The sequence below is a fragment of the Rhinopithecus bieti genome, unplaced genomic scaffold (assembly GCF_001698545.2).
Source record: "Rhinopithecus bieti isolate Rb0 unplaced genomic scaffold, ASM169854v2 scaffold_5350, whole genome shotgun sequence".
NCBI lineage: Eukaryota > Metazoa > Chordata > Mammalia > Primates > Cercopithecidae > Rhinopithecus > Rhinopithecus bieti.
Genome location: NW_016804837.1, coordinates 1299216 through 1305940, shown reverse-complemented (window position 1 = coordinate 1305940; position 6725 = coordinate 1299216). Strand labels below are relative to the sequence as shown.

The 6725-nt window shown below is 37.4% G+C and overlaps 1 pseudogene across 1 annotated transcript; it reads right to left on the bottom strand.

Annotated features, from left to right (window-relative positions):
• Nucleotides 1-5105: 5105 nt before the first annotated feature.
• On the bottom strand, nt 5106-6496 carry LOC108528704 (keratin, type I cytoskeletal 18 pseudogene; annotated as a pseudogene). Its single transcript, XR_001885260.1, has one exon. The product of XR_001885260.1 is annotated as a keratin, type I cytoskeletal 18 pseudogene (transcript).
• Between the last annotated feature and the right edge of the window lie 229 nt (nt 6497-6725).

The window sequence follows — 6725 nt, the reverse complement described above, 5'->3', positions numbered from 1 at the left end:
AACAGGAGGGAAATGAAGGGAAAGAACTCAATCTAGAACAACATACTTTCTACTCCCATTATTATTAATATCCAAATTTAGTATCAGACAAGTAGTAGAGAGAGGAACATATAATTAATCTGTAGGGCAACCAAATGAACATATTCTTGCCTACCTACATTCATCATAGGTCCCATGTATATAGCATTACACAATGGTATAATGTATCATTGATTAGTCTTTGCTGCAAAGGTCCAAATAAGCATAATGCAATATTGCTATTATTACACTTACCAGATGCCATCCTATGGTTCCCTATTTAGTGCTATTGCTTACTTACGTTTCTTAATTAGCTTAGGGATATTGTTTCTGCTCCCAGTCAATTAAAGTGGTTTACAGAGAAAGGAAAGGATGTGTGACTAGGGCAATGCAAGAGATAATGAGAATAGTTTTGGACTCCCTATTTTGTAAATAATACCTGCTCGTATTTACTTGTTCTGAGAAAAGTTAATGAATGTCATTAGAATCTGAGAAAGTTAAAGTCTTAGAATTTTATTACAAGAAAGAACATCTTACTGCTTACTTTAGAATGCATTAGAGGAGGAATGTCTCCAATAAGGCTGCCAGCTCACACTGTCCAGGTATAAAATGACTGATGCTTGCAAAAATGAGGGTTGTAGATATAAAGAGGCAGCATTTCACTTCGTTTCATTTTGTGCTAGTTGTACTACTTGCTAAATATATTACAATATTCTAAGTACCAAAACATTTAAAAAGTCAACATCCTAAAATAACTTGGTAGATATAAGCCCCAAAAGGTTACCACTGATTTTTTCCCTTTTTGTGTAACTTAATGGGAACTAAAATATCATGGTTGCTATTCTTTTAGTTCAGGAGATTAAGTACCTTTGGTTTCTTTCACATCTAGGAGGATACTGTTTGCTCTGTACAAATTGCTAACGCTTCTAGGTCTTAATCTTCTCATCTCTGTAATGGAATAGATAAGATATTAAATTTCTTTTTTTCAATATTGCCTTCCAAAGACATTTTGTTTAAAGATCACTTTCAGTCGGTCCAGCTGTAGGGATGTTTTGAGATGTTTTGAATATTTTATGGTCAATTTGTGCTAATGATTTATATTATTAATATCCCATTTTAGTACTCAGACAAGTAGTAGAGAAAGGAACATATAATTAATCTGCAGGACAATCAAATAAACATATTCATACCTACATACATCCATCATAGGTCCAAAGTGTATAGTGTTACACAGGCAAGCAAGGTGTTGGGAAAATGTTCTCAGAATGTTGTAAACAAATATACCAATATATATATCATCAAAAAAGTAATTCTATTTTCCTTGAAATTGTTGTCTTGAAAGGCTGTATGCTTTATTTCAACAATTACATTACTGTTCAAAATAGTATTTCAACTCATCTTCTCGAACTGCCTTCAAAACCTGTGTCACTTTTGTATGAACAGCCTCAATGAGGGCAAAATTTTATTAATGATGGGTGGATTTGGTTGTTTACAAAAGAAGAAGACCAAGTTTCTTATAGAGTTTATTGAGTGACTCCTACATAACAACAAATAAAGTATTCCAAAATTGTTTTGAAAACTTTATGTTCAAATTTTATTACAAGAAAAAATGTCTTACAGCATCATTGCAACCATACACACATCTGTGCTGCAATACAATAAAATTTCTGTGAGCAAGCTTCCCTAAGAAATTACTATACTTTTTCTTTTATAAATTTATTGCTTTAGCATTTATACATCATGTATACAGATATTTTTCTATCTATAGAAATAATATGAATATCTGTCATAAAATAATTGTCATAATATATTGATAAATTTATCCTTTCTGTATTTCATGCATTTCAACTATGTATCAACACATTGTATAACTGTAGAATTATACACAGTTACCTGCAAGGTGAGATAGATGATTTAAGATGACATTTTTCTTTCTATTCTGTCCAACTTGTGTGTGATATTTAACAGTATTTTTCAAAAGAAATATATTATTTGATAAAATTATTACTCAATGAATTCCATCAAAATGTCATCTTTTTATGTGCTTAAAAGGCTTCTTATCCTCCATTATTAAGTGATAAAAGATTATAATTTGACAAAAAATGTTACTAAAATGAATGATTTTAAAAGTATGTTTTAATAAAATGTAACATAAAATGCAAAGCAAATATAAAAAAGAATTCCTTTATTATACTGAAACTAAATTTTAATTTTTCCAACTCACCCTATGTATTTTTATATGTAGTGTGTATATATATATATAGTATATATATATATATACAGACATACATACACACATACATACATACATACACACACACATACATACATACATTTATTATGTTTGGTTGTTTTTAGGTATATACCATTTTTTTGTCTTTCACTTTTAGTTTACATTAATGATAACAAAATTACTAGATCCCTAAATATTTCTACATGCTTCAATATGATCTGTATGTGTATTATAAAGCTTCTTATAGTGCTACTGTTTTAAAAAGTTGCATTTAGTTAGTAAATCTAAATCACGCTCTCAATTCTCTGCTGAATCATAGTAGAAAAAATTCTCTGAATAAATTAATTTATTAAAAAACTAAAGACAAATTTAGTAAAACTGTATAAATGCATAGTTAATGATCCTAGGAACTTAGTTATACATGGCGTATTTGAAAATAGATTTAATATTAATTGAAAAAGAAAAATACTTTGTCCATAATTTCATAGAAATGAGTTACTTTTCATTTGGAAAAGAAACTTGTACTATCCTATATCAGTTGTCAATATAAATTTCCAAAGTAGTATACAGAAAACTATTTTAGCATTTATGTTATTCATTAAATAACTATTAAACACTGGTCAAAAACCACTGAGGAAATAAAGATAATGGATAATATATCAGTCATTATTCCCCTCAAGGGGTATACATTCTATTAGGGAATACCAAACTAACATGAAAATAATTAAAATACAAATAAAAATGTCATCTATACTATTATAAATACTCATGCAAGTTCTATAAAAAAGATAAATAACAATTTCATCTGTCGGTAATAAAGAAAAGTATTTGGGGAACAAGCCATTTGATTATCTATGAAGTTTACTCCAAAGGCCTGTTACCCATTACTATATAAAAAACTATCTCCAAATTCATCAACTTAAATACAATTTATTATCTCACAGTTTCTGGAGACCAAGGAATCTGGGCATAGCTTAACTGGATTCTCTGTCTCACATTCTTACAAAGATGGCAGTCCAGGGTCTGCTGTTTCATCTGAAGCCTCAACTAGGGAGTGATCAATCCACTTGCAAATTCATTCAGCCTTTGTTGGTAAGATTCAGTTTCTCAGAGATGGTTGGACTAAGGGTCTCAGTTTCTTGCTGGCTGTTAGTTAGAGCTCACTCTCGGTTCCTTGTGATGAGAGCCTTTCCAGCATGGAAGCTTGCATTTTCAGAGTGTGAAAGCCAAATAAGGCAATAAAGAGTGTGCTAGCAAGATACAAAGAAGACACATTTTTTTAACCTGACAGTGACATCCCATCCCCTTTGCTGTATTCTCTTGGTTAGAAGCAAACCACTAGTTGCAGCCTGTTTTCAAGGGGAAGGGTAGTTGCACGTGGATGGGAATACAGGGAGTTGAGGTTATTGAGGGCCAACTTAGAACTCTGCTTACCATAGAAATTAGTAAAAAAGGCTTGTAGACATTCCATGGAAGAAAGAAAAGGATACAAATTTTCAACTATATGTATTAAAACTTTATTGGGGCAATATCCATTTGGATTGGTCTTTGGAGTTGAATCTAGAAGTCTGCTAACTAAAGTGTTTTTATTTTGAAGCTAGTTATTATCTAAGTGAGTCATTAAGAATTTCTTTTGACCTATGACCATACTATTGAGGATAACTACTATTCTTTGAGTATTTATTACATACCAATCACTGTGCATTTGTGATCTCATTTAACTACAATAATCTACTTATAAAATGAGTACTGTATTTAAAGAAGAAAACCTGGAAACATTACTTAAAGGTGCTTTAATGTAAAATATATTGCAGTAATAAAAAAACCCAAACATGTCTTAATGCAATAGAAATTTATTTCTTGCTTACATAACATTCTAAGGTTTACCCAGGCTGGAAAGTATGGGGATAAGGCTGTGCTTAGGCTGATGATGTATCTGCTATCATCACTGTGTGGCTTCAAAGTTTGCTGTACAAATTTACTTAGAAGTATAGAGCAATTTAAGTAGGCAGTTCTTCTGAGCCTAGACTGAAAGCGACACACATCATTCTACTTAGATTCCTTTTGTTAAAACTGCATCGTTTGTCTCTCCCTTGTGTCAAAGGAAGTTTAGAGTTGTAATCTAGGTCTATGGCCTAAGAGGGAATGGAAAATGTATTGTGGTTGAATAAGTGGCAGTTTCTGCCACAAAGTAAAAATCAAGACTCTGAAATGCCCTGAGATCATTCAGGTTGAAAAATTGCACGTGTTAGTTATGTGTCTGTGCTCCGAGCATTTTAAACTCCAGGTTCACAAGGAAACAGCCCAAACCACAGAGCGGAGTTGAGGTTATTGAGGGCCAACTTAGAACTCTGCTTACCACATAAATTAGTAAAAAAGACTTGTAGACATTCCATGGAAGAAAGAAAAGGATACAAATTTTCAACTGCCTCTACAAACAAACAGCATATAAGAAGGTCGTGTGTTTAGTCCTACCTTAGGATGAGTTCCATTTAAGAAATTTTGTTCAGCCATTCATTTCAACCTGAAGCTGTCTTTAAAAAGTCTTTAATAAACTACAAGGAACCTTCTAGTTTCAAGAGTAATTTAAGAGTTCTTCGGGCATGGGTCAGTATGTGTGGGTGTATAGGAGAGCAGAAAAGGCTTAGTAACACGTTTTTCCCATTCATGATATCAAATATAGGCCATGGGGAATTTCATGGGCCTGATTTTGGGAGCTTTCACTGTACTATGCTACTACCTTTGACATATGTTTAAATCAAGGACAAGGACAGAAATCTCAGTAACTTTCTGTGTCCTCTCTTAACTTTGTAATATTTTCAGAATATGATTTCTTTGGATCTTTTTCTTTTTCTTTTTTTTTTTTTGAACTCTGAACTTTTTATTGGCCTCCTGCTCCCCAAAGGGTACCCTGCTTTTGCTGGCTTAATGCCTCAGAACTTTGGTGTCGTTGGTCTCAGACACCACTTTGCCATCCACTATCCGGCGGGTGGTGGTCTTTTGGATGGTTTGCATGGAGTTGCTGCTGTCCAAGGCATCACCAAGATTGAATTCCTCGCCATCTTCCAGCAGGCGGCGGTAGGTGGCAATCTCAGCTTCCAGCTTGACCTTGATGTTCAGCAGGGCCTCATACTCCTGGGCCTGTCGCTGTCCCTCTGCCCGGGTCTGTGCCAGCTCTGACTCCAGGTGCAGCAGGATCCCATTGAGCTGCTCCATCTGTAGGGCGTAGCGGGCCTCCACCTCCCTCAGGCTGTTCTCCAAGCTGGCCTTCAGATTTCTCATGGAGTCCAGGTCGATCTCCAAGGACTGGACTGTACGTCTCAGCTCTGTGAGCGTCGTCTCAGCAGCTCCAACCTCGGCGGACTGTGTGGTGACCACTGTGGTGCTCTCCTCAATCTGCTGAGACCAGTACTTGTCTAACTCCTCTCGGTTCTTCCGAGCCAGCTCGTCATATTGGGCCCGGATGTCTGCCATGATCTTGGCGAGGTCCTGAGATTTGGGGGCATCTACCTCCACGGTCAACCCAGAGCTGGCAATCTGGGCTTGTAGGCCTTTTACTTCCTCTTCGTGGTTCTTCTTCATGAAGAGCAGCTCCTCCTTGAGAGCCTCGATCTCTGTCTCCAGCTGCAGTCGAGTGACATTGGTGTCATCAATGACCTTGCGGAGCCCATGGATGTCATTCTCCACAGACTGGCGCATGGCCAGCTCTGTCTCATACTTGACTCTAAAGTCATCAGCAGCAAGACGGGCATTGTCAATCTGCAGAACGATGCGGGCATTGTCCACAGTATTTGCGAAGATCTGAGCCCTCAGGTCCTCGATGATCTTGAAGTAATGGCTCCAGTCTCTGACCTGGGGTCCCTTCTTCTCCAAGTGCTCCCGGATTTTGCTCTCCAGCCTCCGGTTCTCGGTCTCCAGGCTCCTCACTCTGTCCAGGTAAGAGGCCAGGCGGTCGTTCAGGCTTTGCATGGTCTCCTTCTCGTTCTGGATGCCTCCCATTCCTGCCAGACCCCCAGCCATCCCTGAGGCCAGGCCCCCAGACCCCATGCCGCCCCGGAAGCTGGTGGAGCGGGACACGGAGATCCGGGAACCAGAGCCCCCGGCGCCTGCATAGACACTGGCCGCGCTGCTGGCCGGCCGGGGGCCGTAGCTGGGCGCCTGGACAGAGCCCAGGGACCGGTAGTTGGTAGAGAAGGTGGAGTGAGTGGTGAAGCTCATGCTGTATGGGAGGAAGGCGAGACGACAGGACTAAGGCTTTGCCGACCATCTTTTTCTTTTTCTAACACCTCCCATGAGCATAAACCTACCTTACTGATGGTTGATTTCCAACATTATAATAACACACTTCATCCCTTCTTCAGAAGAGGCTGTATTAGGCTGCTCTTGTGTTGCTGTAGAGAAATACCTAATACCGGGTAAATTATAAAGAAAAGAGACACTAACGGAAGGCTTGTACAGACGTTGACTATATATG